Source organism: Centrocercus urophasianus, unplaced genomic scaffold, assembly GCF_019232065.1.
Source record: "Centrocercus urophasianus isolate 14NV4802_14NV808 unplaced genomic scaffold, USGS_Curo_1.0 seq_5, whole genome shotgun sequence".
Taxonomy (NCBI): Eukaryota; Metazoa; Chordata; class Aves; order Galliformes; family Phasianidae; genus Centrocercus; species Centrocercus urophasianus.
Window position 1 is genome coordinate 6,451,122 of NW_024885088.1, and position 27,812 is coordinate 6,478,933.

Genomic DNA, 27,812 nt, shown 5'->3' on the forward strand with positions numbered 1-27,812 from the left:
AAAGAAAGATTGTTTTGCTTTCAGTACCAAGATGACACACTCTTTTTGAAAAAATACTTTGCATTATATTCAAGGCCAAGGTAATATAATGTAAAAGTCTTTTCTTTCTTGTACAGTCATAAATGGTTCGATTCAGAGGTGCTGTTCTGAACCGAGGCCTTCCTGCTCCAACTGCCTGTGAACTCCACAGGCAAAACTGCACTGCTGCAGCTGCTGGTGGTGGAGTTTGCTTGGACTTCCCCAGTGCACGTTTCATAATGCAGTGCATTGTCCACAGGGTGTCTTTGAGAGTGGGATAGAAATCCATTCACATTTTCTAAAATCCTTGCTGTGCGTTCTGTCATTTTTGTCAAATATGAAATGTGTGTGTGTGTGTGTATAAGCAGAATGCTCAACTGTATCTGCGTATGGGAATAAAAATTTCTAGACAAAGGAAATACAGAATCACATCTATGTGTGACATTTTGTTTACTAAAGCTGAAAAATAGCAGAATACTGTTAAAGCCGAATATGTAAATTTAGACATCCTTTCAAAATGTAGGAAGCCTGGTAATGAATACAAGTGTGGCAATTTTGGTAAGTATAACATGACATGGGGGAGAAATGATTCCCAGGAAGACAGTTCATGGAATACAAATTTTATAAAGTACTGAATTAAATGTGGTGTTATTTTTTCCTCAACTGTAATCTATACTTGCAATTAATATAAATAATATAAAGCCTCTACTATCTGTACAGATAAATACATTAATAGAGTTATTATACCATTGATATTCTTTTTTCATGATAATAATTATGAGTCAATATTGTTCGTGCTAAGAGGGTTGTTTTTCTTTTTTAAGAAATGGGATTTAAATGCCAACACACTGTTACACTCTGAGACTTCAGATAGCCAATCTAGACAGATGAATCTAAGATGCACATGATTCATTACATATTTTATTTTTAAAAGGTTAAAGAGAAATATTTAATTGAACTGAAAAACTGAAGTTGGCTATGTACAATAGATGGGATACTAATGTTCAGCTCATAAATGGATAAAGTACCCATGAATTCACTGTGTGCAACCAATTTGGGTTAAATATCTTCATGTATACTAAATAATTGCAACTCTGCTATGAATGTGTCATCACAATGGATAACCCTTTTTATTTTCTTCCACTGTGTGTGAATTTGTCACCTTACTAACGTTTCACTGCAGAAAAAACCAACCAACCAAACAAACAAACAAAAAAAAACAGAGCAATTTCTGTGGCATGTTCTCCTTTTTGTTCCTACTACAATTTACTTTGTAGCTCTTCATTGTAAAACAGATAAAAAACAGAGCCTCTTAATACAAAATTTGGTCACTCGGCAACTCTTGCTTACTTGAAAAGCCTGTGAGTAATTTGCAATATGAAGGTATTTTAATGCCCTGTTTTGTGGACCTAAGAAATTTCAGGTTTTCATTGCAGATTTCAGTATGCCTATCTGCTTATTTTTTGCAGCTTAATATTCTCTAAAAATCAACACTTTTATAATTTTTTTACAAGGCGATATTTACTTTCTTTTTTCTATATATTTGTATTTTAATTCTCTCACTCCCCCCCTTTCTCCCCCAGTAGCTGTTTCTTCAGGGCACACAATTTTGAGCAGACCTGCCCATTTAAATAAACAGGGGTGTGTTTTAAAATCCAATAGCTTGTCGTAACTCTGCGTTCCCAGTGAAATCAGAAGAAAAGTAGTGCTGGAGCAGAGCACTTGAACTTTGAGAACTGGAGTTGTCAGTCACTGCTGAAGGTACAGGAACAGCGGATGGTAAGTCCTTTTAATGTTTCTAAGGTTAAGCACTGCATGTGAAATATGGCATCTCCTGGGATAAGTGCCATCTCTTTTTCCTCTGAGTGTAGCTAGAGGAAAAAAACTGTTTTTTTTTTCCTGCTGGAATTAGCAGCGTGGTGGCCATTTGTGACCTGGGCTGGCTGCCTGCTGTCGCGAGGCGATGCTGGGGCTGTGAGCCCCTGGGCAGCAACAAGAGGATCGGGACCGGGCTGGGAGGCACCCGCACCTATGGGGCTGCAGGCAGCTGGGGGCAGCAGAGCTGGGGGGTGGGGGGGGGGCCGGTATGATGTGGGATCCCAAAATCATAGGAGACGGTAATCTGCAGAGTGGAGCTGCATTGTCTGAGCTCAGCGTGAGGAATGGACTGCAGTCTGTCAGAGCATCAAGTAGTAATGGGCAAACTGGACGTGGTTTAAAGTTTAGTTGCACTGTCAATAAAACAAAACAGCAATGTTTTACAGCTGAGGAGATTTCTCCTTATCTGACGTGACTTTGCCGCTGCCTAGCTTCCAGCCTGCATCTCCTTCACAAATATATACTGCAGTTAAATTAGCCTCCAGGAACTTTATAGCACATTTATGATAAATAAGTACAAGCCAGTAAATAAAATCTTATCTTGGATTTTGATTAGTTGCTTGAGATGTGAATTTTCATCAGTAGGAATGGTATACCAGAAAATTATTAATATCATCAGTTTCAAGCATACAGTTTTGTATAGTTAAAAAGAAAAGTTGCACGATAAACAAAATTGTGTTGGTAACACCCTTTAAAAAACTGCTAATGTCATGCACTGTTTGATACTTCCTTCCTCTGGGAGAAAAAAGTATTAAAAAACAAAAAGCTTGTCCTACTGCCAGAGTTTCCTTTGTGCTGGTACCAGTTTAATGCCAACTTTGCTGCAAAACATTATCGTTAATATACAGTGTACTGAAGGAAACATTTTTGCAAGATGCTTCATTATGTTGGATGCTGGAAATGCATCCTTGCTCAGCTGTGCCTTTACATTTCAGAATCGCTTGCATCAAAACTGTCTGTATTTGGTATTTTGAATGTTTTTTCCCCTCTAGGTTAATATGCCACTGATCCTCTGGAATTAATGTGAGTTATTCAATGAAGTACATTTCTATGATGTGTACATAACTATAATCCCACAGAGCACCATCAATCCCATCAGGAAACAATGGGCAAACTGCTTTGCTTCTATTTCTATTTTTTAAAAGATGCTTTTTTTAAAAAAAAAAAAAAAAAAAGTATAGATATTCCTGGTGATCTTTATATAACAAATACTGGGATTATTTTATAGATATGAAAAGTACAAATTCAGAAATATGAATTTTCACTCTTATGGGCATCTTTATCTTAAAAGTTTAATAAATTTGATTGGATTATTTTTCTAAAAAACATGTACCTGGTCGTATTTTATTAAACATTTCTGGAGGTTGTTAGTTTAGAAACATTCCAATATTGAAAATGATCTATATTATTTAGAAAGAAAAGATCACAAATCTGTATAGAAATGTTTTGATGTCTGCACTGCATAAAACGTAGATGTGATAGCACTCCAAGTTCAAATGAAAGAAAACAAATCAGTGCATTAGAGAAGTATGCGTCAATGAGTTTCCAATAGACAGAACTTGTGATAAGGGGAGAGAAAAGTGTTATAAAATGATGTAATAGACAAACTTCAGTTCAACACTATGGCTGTTTTAGAATTTACATAATTTCAAATTATTCAGGGATAATGAGTGTTAAAATAATTCCTCTGCTTCCTTTTTTTGAATTCCATTTCTCTTAAGTGAAGCATGCGAGTTAGACTTCCCTTAATTGCTTTCCCGAATCCTTTCTTTTTTAGTACAGCAGTAATCTTCAGTTAGATGACTTGCCATCCTATTTTACAGCTATGGTGACAGATATGATGTATTTGTGCATCTCCTTGAGGAAAGATAATATACAGTGGGCAAGTGTGAACTGCAGTTGTGTAAATGAGATGCACTTTTAACCATCCCAGTTACGAGACAGAAGCAGAGATGGAACTCAGCTGTCTTTGCATATTTATGAATAAAAAATGAGAAAGAAAGGGATAGGTATAAAGAGTAACGGACAAGGAAATCTGTATTTTTATATAAAAAATACAATAGTAAATAAGGAACTGAAAACAGCGTCTCGGAGAAAGGGCAAAAAGTCATTGGGAGATCCCATTAAATGCAAGTAAAATACTGCCAGCTAAGCTCTTCATAATGTGAGCCTCATCCTTTCTTAAAACAGTGGTCTGTCTTTTATATCACATTGGCATCAAAAGCTGTTGAATGCATCATCACAGTCTCTTAACATTTCTCATCTGTGCATGTCTGTTAAAAATAAATGCTATCACAGACATCATTATTTCAAAATAAAAATGGTAAGAGTTTTTAGCAGGATACCACGGCTATCTGTTGCTAAGTCTGTACTCCAGAAGTTATGCTTGCTTTTACTTTCTAAGCACTCAAGATTTATGAATACACATCTACAGCCCATACACAGCAGACACAAGTTAGTAGAAGAAGAGTTCAGAATTCCTAGGTATGATTTTACCAACATAAAACTTTGTGGGAAAGTTGCTGTTTAAATATCATGTCAGATACATCCTGATAACCTCCAGTGTGTTTTTACTGTAATTCCCTAAAAATAAATATTAAAAACATTTTGTGGTTTCACAGTATTAAAAAAAAAAATAGAAACTGGTAAGGGCAGACCATAAAACATGTATCTGGCTTACAAAGGAACTGTTTATTCTCCTCAGAATGCCAGTGGTGAGCATTTTCGTGAGATTTGAGGCTGGATAAAAATGTGCAGCAGAGGTTCCCTAAATATGTCACTGCAGTACATTCAAGATGTGGCTCAGCCAGCCGTTCTGAGACCCACATGCCACTCTGTGCTTTCTAGACTTAGCTAATATTGTGCATTTTAATAGAGCAGATGTAATCACATTTACTGCGTTCTGTCTGGAGTGTCATGGCCGAAAACAATGAGATGGGTTTTAATATATTTTATAATATATAGGGGGAAAGGATGTCCTGCTAAATGCAGGATACCCTGTTCTTTGTAATTCTTGCTTTTAGCAATTGTGTCAGGCAGAGTGCATGCAGCTCCTGGGAGGGCTGCATTACAAGCCTACTGTAAGGCTGCCACTGTCATTACCACAGCAGATCACTTAAATACCATATTTTTAGAAGTCAGTGAGTTTATGTAAGAAGGAAATGCATCTCAAAAAAAACCTCTGTGGATGTGAAGACCTCTGCAATTTTTTACAGGGGCTTGCATTTGGAAGTAGTAGGTCTGAGAGCAGCCACTGAGGGGTGGGGGGGGGGAAAGGGGGTGAGGATCTGCGAGTTGCAAGGAATAGGATCACACATCTACTGTTTTTCCATCTCACTCTTTCTATCGTCTCATTATCAATATTTAGAGGAATAAGACATTAGTATCTTTTTTCCTCAGGAATATTTTTAGAAGTGTTAGAAACAGCGTGGTATTGACTTTTCCAGTTAGTTGAAACTGTCCAGCTGCTCTAAAAGTACATCGGGGGAGCAATGATAGCATAAGCAAAATAAATATTAAATCAGGAGGACAACTACAACTTCCCTTAAGTAGCCATGTAATCTCTTTTTCCCTTTTTTCTGATGGTAACGTATTTTCCACAAAGAAGACTTCACAAGGTTGAATCCTGCTTTTTTTTTTTTTTTTTTTTTTTTTACAAAGGGCAAACCGAATGCTCGACAACGCTTTTTATTAGGAAAGCACTTAAAAAAATTCGAATATACCAATAACAGAAAAAGTATATATATTTTTACTGCAAGCAGGAGATCTCATTGGTTGAGCGAAATGGCGAGATGTGACGCAAAAGGACACTTGGACGGGTAGAAATGCTGATGTATGCCAAAGCAGGCGTACCAAGAAATGCTGTTGCTATGAGAGAAACAGAGGGAGAGGGAGATCGTGAGAGAGCAAGTTGTAGAGGCCTTCTTTTCTCCCTTTTGGCTCGCATCACAGACTGCTCCATCTCATTCCTAGCAGGGAGGGTTTAGCAGTCCTCGGTGGGCATTTTCATCAGACCCAGCATCTAGAGGAAGGGAGGGAGGGTTTAGCAGGTCACCTCGGAATGCGAGAGCAACGGGAAAGCAGGAGGGTGTATGTGCTAAACCAGTGATCTGCGCTATGATAGATACACAAATTAGTACAGCAGATGAAGCAGCTTAGCTCGTTATCCACCTGTATTAAGACTCGCAACTCAAAGTTACAGAATTAAAATGCACACACGCACAGAGACACAGACAGACGTATAGTTATAATGTCCCCACCTTTCAGCTCATGAATTATCCAGCTGGGATAGCGCTGTCTCTTGTGTGACATTCTTACAGAGCTGCAATGAATTCACCTTGTGAGTCCATTAGCCGGAGAAGGAGGAAAATAATGTGCAGGAATATTTTTTTTGCCTTTCTTCTTCGGCAAGGGGGAAAAAAGTTTGCGCTATGAACTTAGCCTAGCAGCTTCTGGAACCGGAGCCAAAAGGGGCAGGAAGTTGTTTTACAATAGCGTTACAGTGATCTGCCACAAATGGAAAAAGCCAAATGTTGGACTCTGCAAAGAGAAAAAATATTCTTCTCTCTCTCGCCTCCCTTCTTCTGCCCCTTCAGAGAAAAAAAAAGTAGAAAAAGGACGGCTTGCTAGAAGCTCTTTTCATTTTTAATTACTTTCCCTAAGTAATGGAAAGATTATCGTACTTGCATATTCCATGGCAAGCACAAGGGGAAGAAGTATCAAAGGGACGTTTAAAAAAAACGCACTCGGTAACTAGCAACGGGACTTTTGGCACAATTCCTCGAGTTTGCTTGAGGTTATGGAGGGGGATGGGAAGGAGAGGAGCGAGTCTACGCAGTACATTTTCTTTAAAAAGGGGAGGAGGAATGGAGGCAAAACTGTATAAAACTTTTTTTTTCCTTTCTTTCTTTTTCTTTCTTTTTTTTTTTTTTTTTTTTTTTTAAGGAAACGTGCGTTGCTCTTCTGAAGCTGAATCCTCAGGCATTCGTGGCCCGTCTCTGCAGCCCGATGTGTTTTTTGTGCGTGTGTGTAAGCGCTCTCAATCAAACAGAAATCATGGCAGCTGTTTTTCTTCCAGCACAGCAGTTGAGCTGTCTCGCCCAAATGCTTATCAGCTTTTGACTCCGTGCCAAGATAGTTATAAGGGCCAAGCAGCCTGCGCTTGGCTGTGCAGCTGGTGGAGGAGCGAGGGCATGAGAAAACAGAATCACCCAGCTTTTTTTGTCACACACACCATTTACTTTTTTTTTTTTTCCAATCCCCGTTTTCAGCGCCGTGGGTCTTCCGAGCAGCTTTTTCGCGGTGTCTCCGCGGCGCTTTCCTACAGGGCCGCATCCAGACGGGAGTCCGACGCTCCTTGTTTTAATCCCGGAAGATATTTCCGCAGGACCTTCCTTTCCTTTCCCTCCCACTCCCCCCCCCCCCCCCCCAATTAAAAGCTCCATTAGCCGGCCCCGCTGTCTCTCCTCACGGCTGCTCTGTCCTCCGCGGCCCGCACGATCCCGGGCCCTCGCTGCGGTGCGCTGTGCGCGGCCGTTCGGCAGTGCCGCGCCGTGCCGCCCTCCTATCGCCAGCCCCGGCCCTGCGCCGCGCCAGCGCGGCCTCCTCCGCCTCTCGGCTGCAGTCGCTGCGAGGGGGAGGCCGGACTCTGGAACGAGGCTGCTGCCGCCGCTCGCATTCCTGCTGCAAGGGCCTCCCCTTCAGACGGCCTTTGCCAGAGCAGAACTTTTTAAAATGCTGTGCATAGGCGCTGCTGCTTTTTCCCCTCTTCGTCTCTCTCTCTCTCTATTTAACCCTCCTTTCACTGCTGAAGAACGGATTAATTTTCCGTCTTTCCTGCGCTTGGCTCGGCCGTACTGTATCTCGTTGCATTGAGGTTAAAACTCCGAGTATTTTCCCCTCCGCTGATCCTTTTCTCTCTCTCCCTCTCCTCTCTCTTTTTCCTCGGTTAAGGGGAATTGATTTCTTTGGCCGAGCGCTGAATCGGGCTTCGCTAGTTTGTATGCTGTGAGAACGAGGGCTTTTATTTGTCACATCCCCCCCCCCCCACCCAGTACCGGCACACCGCGCAGCTCACGGAACGGCCGGTCGCTCTGCCTGCCTCTGTACTACAGCTCTGTTTCGGCGGCCGTAGGTGTCCGTGCCTCACGGAGCGGGGCTCCGCTCCCTCCGAGCGCCCCCCCCCCCCGAGCCCACGAGCCCCCCGCGATGGCCGACACGGGGGTGTGCGGAGAGCGGGGGGCCCGTCTGCTCCCCGCGGCGGAGGGGAGAGAGATGTGCAGCAAAACGCTGCCTCTGGGACAGGTGCCAGCTCCCAGACAAAAGGAGTGGAATAGGCTGTAAAGAGGGAGTGGGGGAAATTAATAGCCGGCAAAAAATAGGAGCCGCGAGCCTCGGGAGGAGCCCTGGCGGGAGCGCGCTGCCTCGCCGGCCTCTTCGCCGGGTATTCCCGGGCTGCAGGGCGGAAGGAGAAAGTTGTGGCATACTTTTTATTCCTGTCTTCTCTTCAGACGTTGGAAAGCGTGAAGGGAGGATGGAGGGCGCCTCTTTTTTTTTTCTTTTTTTTTTTTCCACCCTCCTCTTACTGAATTATTCATAGTGTCAGCGGTGAAGCCAAGACTATTAGCATGCATCAGACATGCTGTTTGTCTGTTTGCTAACATTCTTCATTCAAGACTTGTTAACTACCAGACAAGCTTAACATGCTTCTCTTTCTCCTCCCCTTCTCTCTCCCTCTCTCTCCCTCCCCTCTCCCTTCCCTTCCCCTCCATGCCACCCCTCGCAGCCTCCCATTGTTGTCGCTGGGAGCTGGCAGCAGCTGTGGCAGGGGGAGCGTGCGGAGGAGCCGCCAGCCGCCCGCTAGGTAAGGACCGCCTTCCCTCCTCGCAGGCCTGCGTGCACTTGCGGGGCCGCCGGCTCGCCGCCCGCCCGCCCTTCCCGCGGTCGCCGAGCCGCGAGGCGGAGACGCCGCCGCCCGAGGTCGGTCTGCAGCCCGCTCAGGGGTAAGCCGAGCCCCGGCAAGCGGGGACCGCAACTTGGGGAAAGAAAGTGCGCGGGCATCGCGCCTCGGCGGGGCCGCCGGCAGCGTGGCGAGGTCGAAGCCCGCTTCCCTCCCTCTCTGTCTCCCTCCCGTAGGGCTGGCCGAGAGGGACGCGGTGCGGCGATACTTGCCACCGCCGGCGGGTTTTAGGTTGGGCTCTCCCTGCCCAGCGAGGCAGCCCCTCCCTTCGCCAGGCTGGCGAAAAGCAGCGGGCTTCGTTTTCTTAGCAGACAAAGGTCGATCACAGCTTTTATTTCTGAATGCAAATCTCCAGGACTTGTGCCAGTCTTGCCTTCATTGATTGCAGAATAGCTGCTGGCTTCAATGGCAATCCCCTCCCTTATTTCTTAAACAGAAAGAAGCTCAAGAAAAGAAACCGACAAAGTTGGGCGGTGCAAGTTTTTATATCTATTTAATATTTCGACGTGTCCCAGGCGTTATTAGACATCGGCGTGCAGAGCAGTCACGATGCGCCTGGGAGCGAGTCCATGGGGTTTTGTGCCATTTGTACGCCTGGGCAACACCATACCCGTCCTGAACTCATATTTTTGAGGTAACTGTGAGATAATCTTCAGTAATTGTATCACATTAGTTATGCGTCCCAATTCTTTTAGCGATGTAGATTTGGGCATAAGTATTTCTAGGGTTCATATTTAATTTTTCTGGTAGCTGGGATTGTTGAGGATTGCTTTATAATTGCCATTTGTATCATCTCTTCTTACAATGATTTTTTTGATAGCCTGCAAAGGTCCGTAAGTGCTCTAAGTGTATTTTCTATTTTATCTTCTACATACATGTGCAGGTACGTGCTCACGCTCGGTCCCACTCTTTCACTTGCTCTTTGGGGGTTGATGAAGAAATTTACTTAAGTGTATTACTTAAATATTAGACTAATGCCATTTATAGCTAAGTCTAAGTAGCATGCAGTTATGGATGTTCTGTGTTAGGCATTATTTGGCAGAGGGTTACAGATTTATAATTACTCTGAAATTGCCTAACCTGTGACACTTTCTGTGCTTTATACAGCCAAGTGCACATGCAAGCTAAAGTATCTGGAAATTAAGGAGCCTCTTCATGATACCTAGTCCTTCCATATGTATTTGTATAACAAAATGCTTTTTTCTATGCTGAAGAAACCTGGATGCTCATGTAAAATATTTGAATATTTTCATTTAATTTGATTTATTTACTTAAATTCATGGATACAAGAAAGCAAATCCAAATTCTTTTTCTTTTTTCTTTCTTTTTTTCTTTTTTTTTCCTTTGCAAAATAAATAGAAAATACTCAGTGGCTTGCACAGCACTAGTTTTAAATTCAGGCCATTGTCAGTACTGTATCAAAACCATCTCGTTATTGACATTGCATTTGAGCTGTTTTATGGTAACGTAAACTGAAAAAATAACTTGTAACTTTAAGCAGTAAAGTAGTATTTATTGGCCGATCAAACTCAAAGTAAGCAGAGACTGTTTTGGTGAACTGTGCAGATTAAGAAAGGAATTCGGGAACGTATGGCTCAGTGATAGCTCAGCTACAATTAATTTCTTCCAAGTACTTTTCAGAGGCATGTAGTAGCTGCCCAGGGCAGTGCAGATAAAATATTAACTCATATTTTGATCTTGTAGTAGTTGTTTTAAAATTGCAAACTCCTAAACAATCTTCTCTGTGGAATTTCAGAGCACTCCATTATATTGCCCCCAGTGATGCTGTTTATCTATAGAGGGTTTTTCTCATAGGTTGTCCCACTTGCTGGGGCTGTCTTGTTGCCGAATAGTAGCACTTAAAGGAATATAAAATTGCTTCTGGTGTGTGAGTTCATTATTCTGTGGTGGCTTGCTAGAAATGATCGCTGTGGAAGTGAAAGAGGCAGAACTGACTTACTGCTGGTTTGTTTCACGGTGAGGATTCTTCAACTGCGCTGAATGTGGACGTAGCAGTGCATAAAGATCACGTGCATGCTAATTGGAGAAGAGGGATTAAAATCTGTTGATTAGATTGGGTTTTAAATTCAAAATTATTTTAGTCTAGAACATGAAATAATTGCTGATAGAAATGTTCCGCTCCTCAAATGAATGCCTTCAGGAATTATGCACGTGAGCTAAGGCATTTACATTTGAAAGCATTTTGTGTCCAACTGCCAAATAGTTTCCTCAAAAATACTTGGTGTATGGAATGAAAAATTGAAAGCATAGGCAATACTTTTCTTCATGAAAATATTTTTTTTTCCATAATTGACTACGATGAATTTTTAGCATATTTTCAGATAATAATTTAGTGGAATATAGTGAAAATAATCTAAGATGCTCTGTTAAAAGAAGAAACTGCTTTTGCTCCAGACTGTCTTTCTCCCTTACTCCGAGTGGATTTTTATCTTCCAGAAAGAGATGTACGGTGTTGCTGGTAAATGAAGGTCATGTTCTTAGGCTCCCGGCTCTCCTGAGCGAAGCCTTGGCTTTCACCAGGTGGTGCTAGGGCAGGGAGTGCAGGAGAGATATCTGCTAGGCCCGTGAGCACAATGCAGGGCTGCACAGAGCTCTGCTACGTGGAGGGGAGAGGGCAGCGTGCATGGAGTGAGCACAGCCCATGGTGTTTTACACGTAGATGGATTGTGATGTGTGGAGATGCTAAATTGGATGTGTGGCATTCTTATCCAGGCTAAACTTTTTGAAATAAATTGGAATTTTGCCCAGGTGAAGACTGCAAGGTTTGGATCGGGCTAAGGGAGGTTTTATTGTGGGCGAATGGGAGCGGAAAAGGAGGAGGTGGAGTGGAGAAAGGGTAAGAGAATGGAAAAGGAGTTCACGCTTTCAGATGTAGGTGCAGCCCTGAGTTGTTTTCATCGAAGCCAGGCAGTAACATCAGGCTGGCTTCTGTTTTGTATGGGTGCATTGGTACAGTACTGCTTTTCCCCACATCTGCCAAGTATTCACAGTCATTTTGTAACTGTGAGGGAGAAATACAAAGGAGGAATGGAAGGAAGGCCTTGTTGCAACCAGGTTTTTCCTGGAGTTTTTTTTGGGGGTCGCGTGTATAATTCACGTCCCCGAAGCATTCTGGCAGCCACTTGCAGGCAGGTGGGCTCCCTGTGGCCAGGCCCAGCTCCACACGAAGTGTGCTCCTGGCAGATCGGGGCCTTCACCTGCCTCCAGCTTGTGGCCTCCTCACATGGTGCTGCAGTGCAGGCAGGCCTGTCGTCGTGATGCCTTCCTTCCAGAACATGGAAATGCGCACTAATTAGGCATTTTGCCTGCTAACTGCATCAGTTGCTCTCAGCTTGAAACAGGTGCAGGTAATCAACACTCCCTCCTCCTCCCCCCGCGATGGTGGTGATGGTGGGGGGACGTGCATCTATAACAAAGCAATTCTGTGATGCAGATTTAATTTTGATTTATACGGCCTCGACTGGATTGAAAATACAGTAAATGTAGGAATATGATGATTGCATGTCTTTGTTTCTTAAGGCATACTGTAAAGCGTGTTTCTTCACAGCCGTGTGTGTGTTCATATAGCATGTGTTGTCGCACAGTGCTTTTGGTTTTTGCAGGGATACATATTCATGTATTCAGCATGCTTGCAGCTAGCTAGACTTATGATTGCAACCAGAAGACAAAAAGTTGAAATGGCTGTAGCCAGCACAATAGGCATTCACGAGGAGAGTGATCCCAGTAGATATAAAATGGCGGGGCAGATTTTTTCAAGCGCATGTGCACTTCTGCAAGTCCTTAGTTTGTACTGCTGTAAACTGTACTGACTGTGTAAATCTGCACTTGTGCATTTAACTCTGTGCCCGGGCTGCAACAGAGAGAACGTGTTTAAGTTTGATGGGTTTCTAGATCCATCCCTCTCTATCCAGATATTCATTAATGTGTTACGTCTGCACATTTCGTGGAAGTCACTGCTGAATCTTGACTTTGACTTAACACTAGCAAGCAAGTCACTTTGTGTTTTTTTTTCCTAAGAATGCTGCAAACATTTTTCCACAGCTATCCCTGCACTTACACGGAATGTTTTTAAATCTCCTAGTGATCCTAGTATTGTCATGTTTTCAGAAAATCTGTTGTCTTCAAAATCAGACATAATTCACTTTATGATGCATGTTTTGTAGGCATGTATGCAGAATAAAATGCCCAGAATCAGCCACTTTGCAGCCTTTTAAAAACATATACCATCAAATGTAAGCTCTCATCATTTTGAGTTGCCCTTTGTAAAAACAGCCATGCTTTAGCAGAAAATTAGTGTTACCAGTTGTTCAGTGATTGCACGCTCTTCTTTCCTGCACGCATTTGAAATGTGCTGTGCCATACCTCTAGAAACAAAAGGTCTGATCCAGAAGCCTCTTTCCATCTGAGCAGTGGGGTTTTTCTTCATTTACTTCAAATGGGATTTGAATTAAGCCTATATACGTAATAGTTTGCAGTAAAGACTTGACTATTGCAGCGGTTTTCAGGATCGTCCACAAAACTTTTTCAGAACTCTTGTAACTAACATCCAGCAGCAGTACTCCGAAATGCAAATAGAAGCACTGATCATGATTATTTTATAAAAAGGAGAGAGAGCAGGGAGGCAGTGAGCCTCCAAAGAGCTTCTTCTCACTGAGAGCAACAAATGAGTTTTGTATGAATAAAAAAGTGAGTGTTGCTTGCCTACTAGCTACATAGTTGATGCATTACCTTCTGCATTCTTTATTTAAATTAGGGAAGGTGTGGGGTTTTTTTTGTTTTGTTTTGTTTTTTGTTTTTTGGTGGTGGTATTTGTTGGTTTTTTTTTCTTTTTGAAGGAGTCCATAGATTTCAGGTAGCATACATACGTATATGTACAAGTTTGTATTTAGTTCAGCTGTCATGCCCTGCTGTTACCTGCTGAGGAGAGCACTTAGCTCCTGTCCAGTGTCTCTGGAGTTTCATAGTGACTGTCTCTTCTCAAACTTGTTAAAACACAAATAGGTTAAATTGAGAGTAAATTGCTTTGGATGCTGATAGAAAATTTTGCAAAGGGAAGGAAGATGAGCTAAGGAAAAATAAAATTATTATAATAACCAATATGACTTTATTAAATATTTATTAGGTCATAATATTCTATAGCCCCAGATTAATTATGTCTGCATTGCTGACTGATATTTTATAACCTTTTAAATCTGATGTACGCTCTGCATGTTGCCCATTTATTCAGATACTTGCATACAGATATGTTTACAGTAGCATTCACTTGGCTTCTGAAATTCTTTTGTCAATGTAAATGGGCATTTCCAGAAGAAGAATGCGTCTTCAATTTTAATAACAAAAGAGATCACGTGCTTTTGTAACTGCAGACAAATATTTTTAGAATGCCAAACTGGGGAAAAAAATAAAATGAATTCTTTAAAAGGGGCCTTGTTTTCCTTATTGTCTTTATTTTTCCTTGTCTTAGATAATTTCCAAAATAAAAAAAGACACTGAACCCAATTGATATAGAGCTCTAGAAAACAAGAAGCAGCACCATTTTGTCTGTCAATTTTAATGCTGGAGGAGGGGGGGGGGGGCCGGGCAGGCGGTGACACTTGAGTAGTTTAGAAAAAGACACGGTAGTGATTTTGTGATTTACAGTCGTGGCAGGCCAGAATGCTTCGCATCTAAGTTAATTCATCAGAGAGGGATGTTGGTTGGGGATTTTTGTAGAGGTGATGCACTTAATGCAACTTGTATCAAAAATCAGCATTATATTTTTCTAATAGGCTGCTCACAGTCACGAGCATTACAGAGTTGCAGTAGGCTGGGTGATAGAAGGGACTTTGTTCTGTCTGGATGATGAAAATATGAATGCTTCTGTAGCTTTATCCACAAGATGCAATAAGTGTAGAATTACAAATATTTCTAGTATTTTAGATAGACAGTTACTTGATTCAGTTCAGGAAAAGCACAGAGCTTTGACATAGGCTTTTAAATGCATTAGAAGCCTTTTCAATATTAGTCTTGCTTTTTGTTGCAGTTCAGTATGCAAAAGGATAGGAAAGCTGTGTGACTGCATCAAAGAGATTTTGTTCACTGTATTTGTTTTGCTTCTCATCCTCAAACAACTCCAGTGTATTTACTTGTACATCTGTATGTTCAAAAAGCATTATTTTGAAAAGATTTTACTCTTTGACAAGATACTGTATTTTTCCTTTCTCCTTTTTATATTTATTTTTCTAGGTTTTTTCTTTTTCTTTTTTTTCTTTTTCTTTTTTTAAAGGGAGTCCTCATGATTGCTTTTATTAATTTTGGCACGTGAGATTTATTGTCTAATTTGTCTATAGGAAACTAAATAGTCTGTCCAGTACTGAGTCAGTGGAAAGTCTCCCACAGATATCAGAGCCTTTTGGATTGTACTCTTAAAGCGAAGTAACGCTAATTTAAAAACCTGATGCAGGAAGCTTGAACTTGAATGACTCTTAAAGTACATTTAAAGAACGCTCAGTTCTGTGTGACCTTACAGACTTAATGCAGTTTGCTTTTTTGCCTTCTTTCTTTGTCTAGTTTAAACTGAGGAGTATCAAAATCTTACTTTCCTATTTTAAGGGGCACAGCATTGGTATTCTCCCTACTCCAGCATGCATTTATGAATTTCAAGATGCTTAGGAAGGAATTGATTGTGTTATCTCAAAATGGATGGAAACTCCATAAGAGAGGGGCCCAAGGGGCATGCACATAGAAGTTCTGCTGTTAGAGGGTCATCGTGGGTTTTGTTTTAGTTTTTAATGCAGTATGAAATGCATGGTTTCTCTGTTGCTTGGATGTAAGAACAAACCATTTACATTTTTAAATCTACTTTTATTAGTAACCAGTTTTTAAATAATTTTCCGACGCAGTCTGTTATGAAGATAGTTACCAGTTTTTTAATGGAAGGTTATACATTTCTCATTCTCTAATCATTATAGAAGGAGGAATTAACATGATCACATGGAAATTTTGTTTCTTAACTGGAGATTTACGTTGATGGATTGAAGGTTTAAGGTGCAGATTTACATTTAAATTACATATTACATAACATTTACATTTTAAATGATACTAAAACAATTATTTCTACTGTCTCCTTGGTGCCTTCTGAATATCTCTGTAAAATTATTTCATTTAAAATATAACCTGCTCCACAGTATATGTATGTTTCACCTGTGAAACTCGTGTTTTTGTATGGACACAATCCTACTTGGTGTAGCTAAAACTGAAGTTGAATTTATGGTATTCAGGTGTACATATTCAAGATGTTAGTTACTACTTGTTTAGAGTGGCAGTTCTTTCTGTATGATACAGAATGCTCTCAGGGGGTCACATTTGACAGGATAAAAATGATCTCTTTTGTGAGTTTGTATTTTCCTTCAAAATACGTCCAGGAGTCAAAACGTGGTGTGGCTGAAGGCAAGCAGAAGAGGAATAGCACTTGGCTGCAGCTACAGCCAGTAGGGAGCAAGGTGGTCGAGAGTTTTTTTCTGAGTCCAGGTAAAGGGCTGATGTTGGAGAGAAAAGTTGAAAGTTGTATGAAAAGCAGGCCAATACAGAATTCAAGTGAGCACAGAAGTTGATCTACTTTATCTCACCAGGGATTTAAAAAGAAAAACAGCTTTAACATCACGAAGAGTCCACCTCTGGCAATTGGTTTTAACAAATTACAAGGAACTTAATGGGAACATAATTATCTTCCCAAAATGTATACATCTTTTACAGTTGATTGGGTATGGCTGCCTTACACCTAAGTGAAGTTCTGGGTTGTACACAGAAGCACAGTTCCATTATTGTCAAAATAATTGCTGTAAGCCTTTTAACTTTTGTTCCCCGCTGAGCCGAATAGGTTAAAGGGCGCTCACACGTGTGGTGCTGCTCCAAAATTCTCAGGGAGAAGAGTCTGAGGCAGTGAGCATCACGTCCTTGAATTTCCTAGCTTCATATGTCATCCGCATGTTCCTCCTGAAACACCATCTAGCCCAAAATGCGCATTAATTAAAGGTACAGGAATAATGAATAGACAAAGTCTCACAATTCTATTAGTGTTAAGAGAAGAAGGTGAAAAACTACTTTGTCAGTGCACTTGCAAGCTTTGTTAAAGCTCTGTACAAGTATTTTTCAGAAATGTTTATAATGAAGCTTTCCCAGACAATCAGTGGCTACTCTTCTTATTACTGCCTGGTTGGTATTACTTTCTAATGGCAATTTTAAAAAGGAAAGCCATTCTTTGTGTGGTGAATTTTGCCTCTCTTCAGGTAAGTGGTTCAAGGCCAATGTGAAGCTGAAGTCCCACTGAGAATGCTTCTGATAGCACCCAGCTTCTCTCTGTCCTTTCTGGTTTACTACTTCTGGAGTAGCTTCTGGAATAAAGGGGGCAGAAAGAGTAATTTTGTATCGCTGGTTTCAATGGGATTAACTCTTTATGATCAACAGAAGCTGCACACCAAAAAGTTTGTTAAGTTTCTCTCCTATACTTTTAATGTAATATCATTTGATTTGTAAAATATGTATCTTATATATGCTACTGTCCTGAAACCAGGCCTCCATAAGTTATATGTGAGTTGTATTGCCCTGGTGTGGAAGAATGGTAAGAAGCTGAGAGGTACTTTCACATTCAGCCTTGGGTGCAGCACTGGGAGCCGCCTCAAGTTTCCTCCTCCTCTGGCAGAGCACCTTCTGCTTGAAGGCAGGAGGTAACTTGGATGTTGGGCGTGAGATTTCTTTTGAGAGGAACAGCTGAGATCTGAATAAACAGGCAGAAGAGGGAAGAGTTGTGTACTGTTTCGCAAGGCAGTGCTTATGGAATCTGAGGGGTTAAATACTGCTTTGCACAAGGCTGCATCTTGTGTCTTGGTCTGTGCTGCAGCTGCTGTTCCAGTCCTCCACTTCCTTTGAGTGGAGGCTTTTGCTTGGAGCTGTAGGAGGAGGCTCCGCTGCCTCCCACAGTTCGGTGCGAGAGTGGAAGGTTACGTGCTGCAGTTGCTTACTTGCTGTAGTGTTTCTTTCATTTGCCCCCACCTTTCACGTCAGTCACTCTGTTTTACCTGTTCAGAATTAATAGGAGAGGTTGCAACAGAGGCAGCATCTGTGTGGAAATAGCCCACATCCAAGTCCCTGTCTGATCAGGGTAGCTCACAGCAAGGTGCAGTGAAATTGCCTGCCTTACAGTTTAGGATTCTGCTGTATGAGTAATTAAAGTCTAGTATGTCTTAAAATAGTATGGGAAAATTAATTAGGTCATTGACTTTAAGAAAAAAAAAAAAAAGGCGGGAAACCAATAACTTTACAGAATATCAAACAAGGACCACGGAAACAAAAACTTACAGATCATAATGCTTTGTGTGCTCCCTGCAGAATAGCAAACTGAGAGGGAACTTTTGAAAAAATAATGGCACTCAAATGGTTTAGATTTTTTTGTTTGCTTTTTTTTTCTCTAAGAATACTGCTATCTTGATCCTGTTGCCTGAATATAGTTGAATTTCGGTTTTATTCAAGCATACCTAGTTTTGCAGTGTTAGCATTATGTAGCAGGGTACAGTCAGCTCAAGTGTGAACAGGCTTTCTCAGCTGTCCTGCCTGCAGATTTCACTGTCATCAAGGTGCTACTACACAGAGCATGCCCTGGGTGTGCTGGCAGTGTGCAATGTTGGGAAGCTAGCAACGAGACCACAAGAGGGGAGCCACGCTTGTTCCACCACGTGGGCAGCTTCAAGCCAGCCTGAGTGGTGCTGCTTCCATCGCTGCAGAAGACCAGCTCTAGTTTCATTAGGACTGTACAAATGCTTTTTTTCCTCCTATATTTCTGATTTGTGTGTATGTGACAATTAAATTCTGTAGTGTGCTTGCATAGGACTTCGGCATCCACTGGTAGTCTAGTAGAGTTCATAAACGAATTATCACCACGTTTTCCAGACTGTATGGCTTCTTTGTCCTTTCTGTCTCCTACCACTGCTTATCCTCTTCACTTATCTGCAGCTAGTGAGGATTGTGTGAAAAATAGTGCTTTAAACCAGAAATGAAAATACAGGAGGCCTATAGCCAGAGTTTTCTGAAGTGTTCTGTAGTAATCCTCAGCAAGTGCTCCACTTCATTCATACTGTTTGTGTGAAATTTCCAGGCTGTTTGTTTTGGGGGGGGTTTATTACTTTTTCTTTCTTGACTCTTTACGTCAATTTATAGATCTGGTCTTCCCAGAAGTCCTGGAAGGCAAGAGTATTACGGCTGCTGTAACTGTTCTGGCTTGTGCATCTTGTCTGCAGCCCATGCCTGCCTTTGCCTGGCGCTCGGAAAGAAGTCAGAATTAGAAGTTTTCCTTCCCTTCAGTTAGATGCACAACGTGATCAAAATGGTGAGCAAGTTTCACCATGCTGAAGCAAAGACCAGAGAACTCGCCGTATCACAGACCATCTAACATGTTTTGAATGCACTTTTTGAGAAACAGGGATGCTGATTGCTTCGGGAGCTCATTGTCAGAGATAAAGGGTTCTGCAAATACGTTAGAAATCTTAGCTGGGAAGAAAGTGAACAGTAAAGCAGTGTTTCAGTCAGTGCTCTATGCTAAGTCAATTGCTTACTTTGATACTTATTCTAGGAGGTGACAATTTTTCTATTGGTGTTTTACTGAAGCACAATGTTCAAATAGCAAGTCAGCATCAAGAAAGATTTTGTTGTTTTGTTAGCTTTCATTTCGTGTTTGTTGTAAGAAGCCTTTCCAAATGTAAAAACACAGGAATTTCTACAGGAGATATTTCAGTTTTACCTCACAATCAGGACAAGGTTCGTCTTTGGCAGAGGCCTTGCACAGTACAAAAATGTGTTTGACTAGAAGTCAATTTTTATTTTGAGTGTATATTTTTTGATTCAGTTGCTATTATTTCTTATTCTTACTGTCAGTGTACAGCTGCAGATAATGCAGTGGCTTAGACAGATTTCTTTGTGGTGTGTGTTACAGCATCCCCCAAGATATCTGGGCACTGAAGATGCAAAAACCATGAAGATGCTGGAAACTTTTTTGAAAGAGAAAAAAAATTCAGGAAGCCTTGATAAAATGTGTATTTCAGTGATTTAGGAGTAGGTATTTCATTTTGTCTACCAATTAGGTTGGATTTTTTCTTTTTAGAAAGTAAGGAAGTATCATTTTGACTTCATGTTTGAAAAAACAGAAGTCCTAAGTTCGTGTATCCCATGTAGTTTCATTTTTCAACAGTATTTTGTGTTTGTGTATCGTATTTTTAATTTAAATATTGATGTTGAAATTAATTACTCTTGTAAATTATTCTTCTAAAAGGTGAAGAAAAAGAATTGTTGAGGGACATAAAGTAAAAGATGTCACTGTGTCTGTGGTGAAGAGAGAAGCCCAATAACTCCTGTAAATTGCAGCATCAGACCCTAAGCAGCTGCCTCTGCAGTAGCACTGCACTGGGACAAACGTTGCTCGAGCTGTAGTTTTTACCAGGCTTCTGTTGTGTCAGAAGGTGAGAGAGCCTTCCATGAATAACCTTGATTGATTGTATTGTATTGTGATTCAGGGTTGGGTTATTTCTTGAGGGGATGGGGGATTTACTACAGAAGTCAGTATGGTTTGTTTTTTGTATTACATCTGAAATAGCATGCAATGCTGTACCATTAACTATACCTTTATTTAATTTTTTCTCATCTGTGGCACAGTCTCTTCTAAAGAGTTCAAGCTTTAGATTAAAATGTAGTTCTCAGGCAGAAAGAAACTGCAGTAAAAGTAGTTGTACTACTAGTTCATCCTATGATTAATAGCAAGACTTGCTTAGAAGTTAGTCTTTGATTTCCTCTGTTTAATTGTAGCCCTAAGTGAAATGGGTTTTTGATTTATAGAAAATGCAAAATTGGGTACAGAAAGTTTTAAATTACAGTAACAGTAAAAAATTTCCCACAATAATCATCCCATATTGTTTCAATTCAAAAGAGCTAAGGCTTGATTTGTGTGGGAAAGAACCCATTGCAGCAAAGTTCCACGTTTGAATGTGGGGAGAGGGGAGGATCAATTACCCTACTTTGAGGATCCAAAAATATGCCTGATCTTCATGATGTAGTACTTTATCTTATATTCCCTCTCTGGAAGGGTGCATGCTGAATAATTGCTGTAGAACAACTATTTTCTTATGCAGCTGCTATGTACAATTAAGTCAAAAATTTGTGTTAGGGCATAGAAGAGCAATGGGGGAAAATGGAGGCTTTTGGAAAACTGAGGGCTTCCAGTCACAACTGAAAACGAATCATTATTTCTTGGGCAATATATGCATTGTACTAAGTGGTTGAGTGTACTATTAAAACTTTAATCACAGTCATTTTAATAACGGTAGTTTAATTCCTAAACTACTTTTTGGAAGTTCTGCACGGCTGATCTTGCTTTTGCTTCATCGTGTTTATGTTGACATTTTCTTTCATTAGACCACAATCACTGTGCATGTTTACAGCACTAATCCTACATGTTGAAATTCTAGATAGTTGAAATATATTCAGTATCTTTGAAGCCACTGTGGGGGAAATAACTTAGCTTTAGCAGAGTGAGACCAAATTCTTTATTTACTGAGATAAATGCTGAGAAATGCTATTCCAACTCATGGAGGTTTACATCTGTGTTCCTGAGAAATTGGTTCTTCCTTTTTTTTTTGGTACCAAAATATATTTTAAATCATTTTGAAAAAAATAACGTGGTTGTTATTAGCTTAAATTGATGATTTTTTTAAAAAACAACTTGGAACATGCTGAATTTATAGTTTAAATATAAAATGCTGTTTCTCTTCCATTTGATTTGGTGTGACAAAAATTTAAAATTTAACCACAAGTTGTAGTATAGATCCATTTGTAAGTGTCTCGAAATTGTACTGTGCTTCTTCGGTAATATACTGGAGTAGCATTTTAACATCAGGTACACTCTGCTTTTTTTTTTCTTTTTTTTTTCCTTCTGTAGTCTGACAGTTTAATCAAGATACAAATTTAGAAACAAATCAGCACTGTCTTTTATATAGTGCCTCTAAATCCATGGTAATTGGTACCAGACCTTAGTAAAAGAAAAGGATTGCTCTTTCATGCTACCAGTACCAGTGGATGTTGCTCCACAGCTGCATCATATAAGAAGAGAATCTTCTTCTAAGTGAGGTTGTAAGAATAATTAAAGGATCCCCACATTGCATGTTTCTGTAATGTACCTTTCACAAAGTATGAGGTGGTTGGAAAATTCCCTTGAATTTGGTGTGCTAGCCTGCCATAAATAGAGCCATATGTTCTGCACACTTTAACACTTACCTTTTGATAACACCAAACAGTTTTAAATCAGCTTTCTTGACTTTGTAGTTTTGAAACACTAAAAAACAAAACAAGAAAACCCTAAGAAGTGTGTACATAATAAAATCAGAACAGGGAGGCTAGCACACAAGTGCTGCTGGTGCATTTGGAGTATACTGATGTAAAGTAGACAATTCAGCAGATAGTAGACTCCGTATGAAGGCCTATTTTGACTGGCTTGGTTAAGTCAGAATGCACATTGCAGTGTGGGCTGCAGCGCTGTTTGCATCCCTGCTCTCTCTGTGCTTTCAGCCTTTCTGCTTGAAGCATATACAAGCTATAGAGTGAGGCTCACGCTCTGGCAGCACAGATGGAGTATTCTGTCATTAGGACTGTTTGTTGCCTGTTGGAACACACAGCATATTTCTACCGTGGCATCAACAGTTTCTACGAACTGAGGTCAAAATAAACAGGTTGCATTGGATGCAGGAACAGTCTGGGAAACAACTTAAAATTTCCTGTTTAGACATAAGCGTATTCCTAGATACGCTTTTATACACTTTTATAGCAAAGTTTTGCTGGTGTATACACATTAGCATAGATTAGCAAGAGTACTGTTGGGAAATTTTCCGTGAATGTTGACAAAATTGACCTTATTTTAAATAAATGAGCAATAACTTTGCAATATTTTTCCTAGCAAGTATGCGTAGTATTTCAGTTAAGTGAAAATGATGTCATTAGCATACGTTTAAAAATTACATATTTTAGTTGGCCTTCTCTGCATACGTGGATGTCAGTAATTGCACCAGCATGCACGGTCCCTTTGATGTCGATAGGCTTCTTTACAGGAGCAAAGCCGTGGTGCTGACAGACAAGCCGTGGCAGACCTTGAAGTGGTTTAAGTTGTTTCTGTCCCAAAGTCTCCGCTCCACCCTTTGCTATAGATTAGTGCTTCCTCAGCAGAATTTGCAGCTGGGAGTGTGTGCCCACACCTTAGCTGCCTCATTGCAAAACCCCAGGTTCTGCTCAAATCGTGTAAAATTCATGGCTTTATGCTAAGCTGTGGGAATATGCTTAGGTCTCTGGGCTCAATCAGCAAGCAGAGAGTCGTAATCTCCAGCAGCTAGGAGGAGCAACTGCTGGGAAAGTGGCATAGATGTGTGACAGCAAGATCCACCACAGTGTGAATGTTAGTGCCCTTTCTTAGATGTGTAGGATTTTAAAGGTTCACTCCATGCACAGCCTCAAATTCCAGGTGGAGCCCTAGCCCTGGAGAGATGAGCGATGTTTTAGCAGGGGATATCACTGAAACCACTGCTTAATTTGCAGTGTTTAAAAAGCTGGTACGTTTTTTACATAGCAGGACAAATACTTGTGATGATTTTGACATACATGGGGAAGTAAATAGCTTTTGCTTTCTGTCAGAATTGGCTGCAGATACTTAGAAAGATTTATTCATATTTGCCTAGTCAATATTCCTTTATATTTGATGTAACGCTCTCTTCCCTCTTTACTGAATAGCAAGAAGATACGTGCACAGTGTGTCCCTAGAAGCTGGAAGCAGTTTCTTCTTGGTGAGAGGGTTAAGTGTAACTCAAAGTTTCAGTTGTCATAAAGATAAAAAGGTTATATTTTTCCTTTTTGGAAGTGAAACATTATCATCTGTACGGCATGCACAGAAGCAAATAGTTAATATGAGTACATGGTGTGACCACAGTTAAAAAAAAGCTCTCAAGAGCATTAAGAAAACTTGTAAGATTGACCTGGAAAGATGTATTTAGTTCTTTTAAAGAAAGAGTAAATAAGAAAGCCACCTCAGATTCTTCATTCCTACCGGTCTACTGCTATGTCATTCTGACTTCTGTTATTGAGGGTTCTGTGGTCCATGTTACAGCCAGTGTATTATTATCCCTTCTTACCTTCAGTATACTTCTTTTGCCAAACTGGAAGGGAGAGAACTCTTCTGGAAAACTTTTTATGGGCTGATGTTTGTGCCTTAGTCATATTTTCTCTGTTCCTGTTGTTCTGCTCCATGTACCCTTTTCCCCCTATATTTTTTTTGTCCTTTACAATGGCAGATCATCCCACTCCACTTTCACCTGCTCCCAGACAGGCATTGGACTCTTGCTGACGGAGAGTGCAGCTGGGAGCACTGCCTGTCTCCCGCTCTTCTGAATTTTGCTTTTGGAGCTCACCACAGATGTTTTGGACCTCATACATAATGAAACTTTTTTTCTCTTCTGAGGCAGGCTTCCATATGTGTAAGAGGCACACAGTCTGGCACGCTTAGACTTGTGTCTTTTCTACTTGTTCTAAGTAAGCCTTGAGAGACTTTTTTGCCATCGTGTGGGACTTCTTAATAGCTTGCAGAGCTCAATAGTATCTTGGTGCCAGAAGTAGAAACCTGTTTTTTTTCCTTAGGGAATGTTATATACACTAAGAGAATGAAGCTAAGGTATTGCTAGACAAAGGAAAAGAAACGAAGCTAAAGCACTCCAGGAATCGATGAAAACCTCTTACTTTAGGAAGGTGGTCTTCTAATAAAAGTACAATAGGTATGTTCTAACTGGATTTACAGGTACCTTGGGGTGGCCGGCTATGACTTTATTTCTTACTAGGAGTGTTTGGATTTTTTTTTAATGAGTTTCACTCTGCAGTGTGTTTAGAGTTCAGTGATAAACTCTGTACCGAAATGTACCCAGTACTTTATGTAAGAGCTAATCAGCAGCATTTTCAAATATCAGGCAGTAGACATTCTAGGTACCTTTGTACATTGCATTTTTAGTCTCCATGTTACAGTAGGCATAAAAACAGGTACTTTTGTGGAGATCTGTTTCAGTGGTCTTGCTGTTCATGTATTCTGATTTTCTGTTGCGTATGAAAGCTGCCTGCCGCACAACAGAATGCTTTGGGAGCTGATGATGTATAATGCATACAAGAAAAAAAAAAACAATGGAAGTATATTTATACCAGTAGCTTCAGCAGCTGATTTGGCTCCCCACAAAAAAGAATATGTTGGGGCCATATGAGGTTATATTTCTTGAAGAGAGAAGGGAAAAATGTCTTGAACTGAATTGGGTTCTGATGAGGAAAAATTTTTTACTGGTATGTTGCTCCTCTATTTTGCATGTTGCTAGTGTAGTAGGTTTACTTACTAGATAGCAACAATGAATCAAAAGTACTTTAAAAATACTTGAAAAATGAATCAAATATACTTTGGGATTCAAGTGCTTGAAAGAATAGTTCTCTCTCAGAAAAAAAAGTGCTGGTGTCAGATGAGACACTCTTGGGTGTCAGAGCTGGGGCTCTGAGGAGTGGGTAGAGCAGCTGAAGTCTTTCCAGTAGAGATTAACTCCAGAAAAGGTGCGGGAAGGCAGTGGCGATTGACAACACAAAATGTGATCATAGGATCCTTTGAGCTGCATAGATCAGGAGGCCTCTTACTTGGTCCTCCTGCCCTGAACAAGGTCTCCTGAGAGGTCTGTCTAGATAGGTCAGGGTTTCTTCCAGTTAGGCTTTTAATGCCTCCGAGCATGGAAGCTGGCAAAGCCTCTCCAGATTCCATTGCTTGACCAATTTCACAGTACAAAAGTTCTTCCCTGTTTTCAGCCTGAACTTGTCATATTTCAGCTTACTGTTGTGTGTTGTCTTCCCATCACACACCACTGTGAGCAGCCTGGCTCTGATTTCTCGGTAACCTCTCTCAGGGCTGGAGAAGCTGCTGTTGCCAAGCTCAGTCTCCTCAGCCTCTTCTCACAGGGCTGATGCTTCAGCTCCTCAGTTATCATGGTGGTCTTCCTCCTACATCTGTCTGTGTTGCTGCAGGGCTCAGCAGGCTGAGGAGTGATGGGAGGCCTGGCTGTGATTATTGGGGCTGTCGTATGTAGGTCCAGTGTAAGGTTGGTGCTGCAAGAGCATGCGTGATGCTACTCTCTCACCAAGCCTGCCTGAAGTGTGTAGACAGTTCTGCTGGCCTTCAACTGGAAGCACTGACAGGAGCTGGCTCTGTTGCCTGGCCTGGTCTTGGCTTTCGTAGTAGGTTCCTGTATTGATGGTGTGGCATTACTGATTTCAGGAAATAATTTAGGGAAATCTTAACTTGGATTCAAAAATTAGGACATAGTTTGAATGATGTAAGATGTTAAAATGCTGTGGAGTTTCTTTTAGTTTTCTGTGTGGTTTTTGAGTGGCTGAGATGTACGCTTTAAGCATTTAGCCATAAGAGTGAGGGGGTGTGTATATATATATGTATATAAATATATATTTAGTCTTAAGAATCATTAGTTGTCTTTCAACTGCACAACTGCAGGAAGTAGGTCTTTAAGAACGACACCAAATGTCATGAAATTTGTGATGTCATAATCAAATTAAGCCACATTAGCAAGATCAAGGTCTATTGCTTTTTTACATAGTTCAAACTTCTGTAAAGTAAATACTCGTATGATGAGGGTGTTGGTTTTTCTTTTATATAAGGAAGCATGTTTGTCAAGTTCTAAAATGGTAGTTGCTTGGCACAGCTGTTAAGGTGTTGAGCAGAGGAGCATATACATTAATACTCTGAAATACACACTTGGAAGTGGGCATTGAGATGAATCACCCTGCCATGATATAAATTGCTTGGCAAATAAAGCAGCATCTAGTTTCTGCAGAAAGTATGGTTTTGTAGTCTGCATAGATACAGTTAAATTTAATATTTTACGTATTGCATGTAAGTTAAATGTGAAAATATATTCTATTTATAAAATGTAAATCAGTTTTTATTTACACGTCTATCTGTCCAAGACAAGCATTCTTTGAAGTAAATCTCACTCTGTAATAACTTCTGAAGATTGAATTCTTAGGTTTTTCAAACCTTGCAGTTGTCAACTCATGTGTGAGCGGGGCAGCATGCATTCCTGTCTCTGCAAGGTTTGAATCACCGAGATGCTGCAGATGAGAATGATTCTCCTCCAGTATGCTGAGTTCGGCCTCGCAAGCTGCAGGATGGGTTTTTACCAAGATTGCAGCTTTGTAGAGGTCTTTCTGTTGTTAAAAAGCACAGCCAGACTTCAGCCATCAATTAGTCTTACCTGGAGCTAGATTCAGACTTGCGATGTTGATTCCATCTCTGGCTTCCTGAACACTGTCTTGTGTCCTTAGGAAATCTGCAATCTGAATTAACAGGCTGCACAATTACAGAGTGAGGCACTGGCACTCTCTATGCTGGAAAACAACTCCTGTAAGAAATAATCCACAGCATGTTTCAGAAATGGTTATGTTACACCTATGTGTGTGTATATGCACTCATGTGTGTATATATGTATATGTATACACATACTTCTGAACATATGTTATGTTATTTCACAGGCTACGTGACTTGTAAGTCAAAAAGCAGGTGTCTGTCCTTTTCACACTGCTGAAATGCACGGGGTGTACAGTTCAAAACAATACTGCCATCCTGCTTTACAATGCAGATAACTTCTTTTCTTTTATAGTTTGCTTCACTGTATAGAGAGCAGTTTGTAATATATATGCAGGCTCCTTGATCTGTTGCTTTTTCCACAGTGGTGCAGGGCAGTTCCCTGACAAAAGCTGTCATTCTGTGCAGCACAATCATGAAGCTAATGGATTGAGAAATATCTAGCAGTGTTGCAATAAAAGGCACAGAGAAAGAATAAAATCTTTG

General features: G+C 40.7%; 1 long non-coding RNA gene across 8 annotated transcripts in view; it reads left to right on the top strand.

Annotated features, from left to right (window-relative positions):
* Positions 1–27,812, top strand: part of LOC122169106 — a 117,256-nt gene that overhangs the window by 14,508 nt on the left and 74,936 nt on the right. For 5 of the 8 annotated variants that reach the window (XR_006171473.1, XR_006171479.1, XR_006171475.1 and 2 more), the window contains exons 3-5: positions 117–1,797; positions 8,681–8,758; positions 9,291–9,488. The exons of 1 other annotated variant lie outside the window; for it this stretch is intronic. This is a non-coding gene — a long non-coding RNA (uncharacterized LOC122169106). The remainder of the gene's footprint in view (positions 1–116; positions 1,798–8,680; positions 8,759–9,290; positions 9,489–27,812) is intronic. 2 more of the 8 variants (XR_006171476.1, XR_006171477.1) reach the window with 2 other exon arrangements.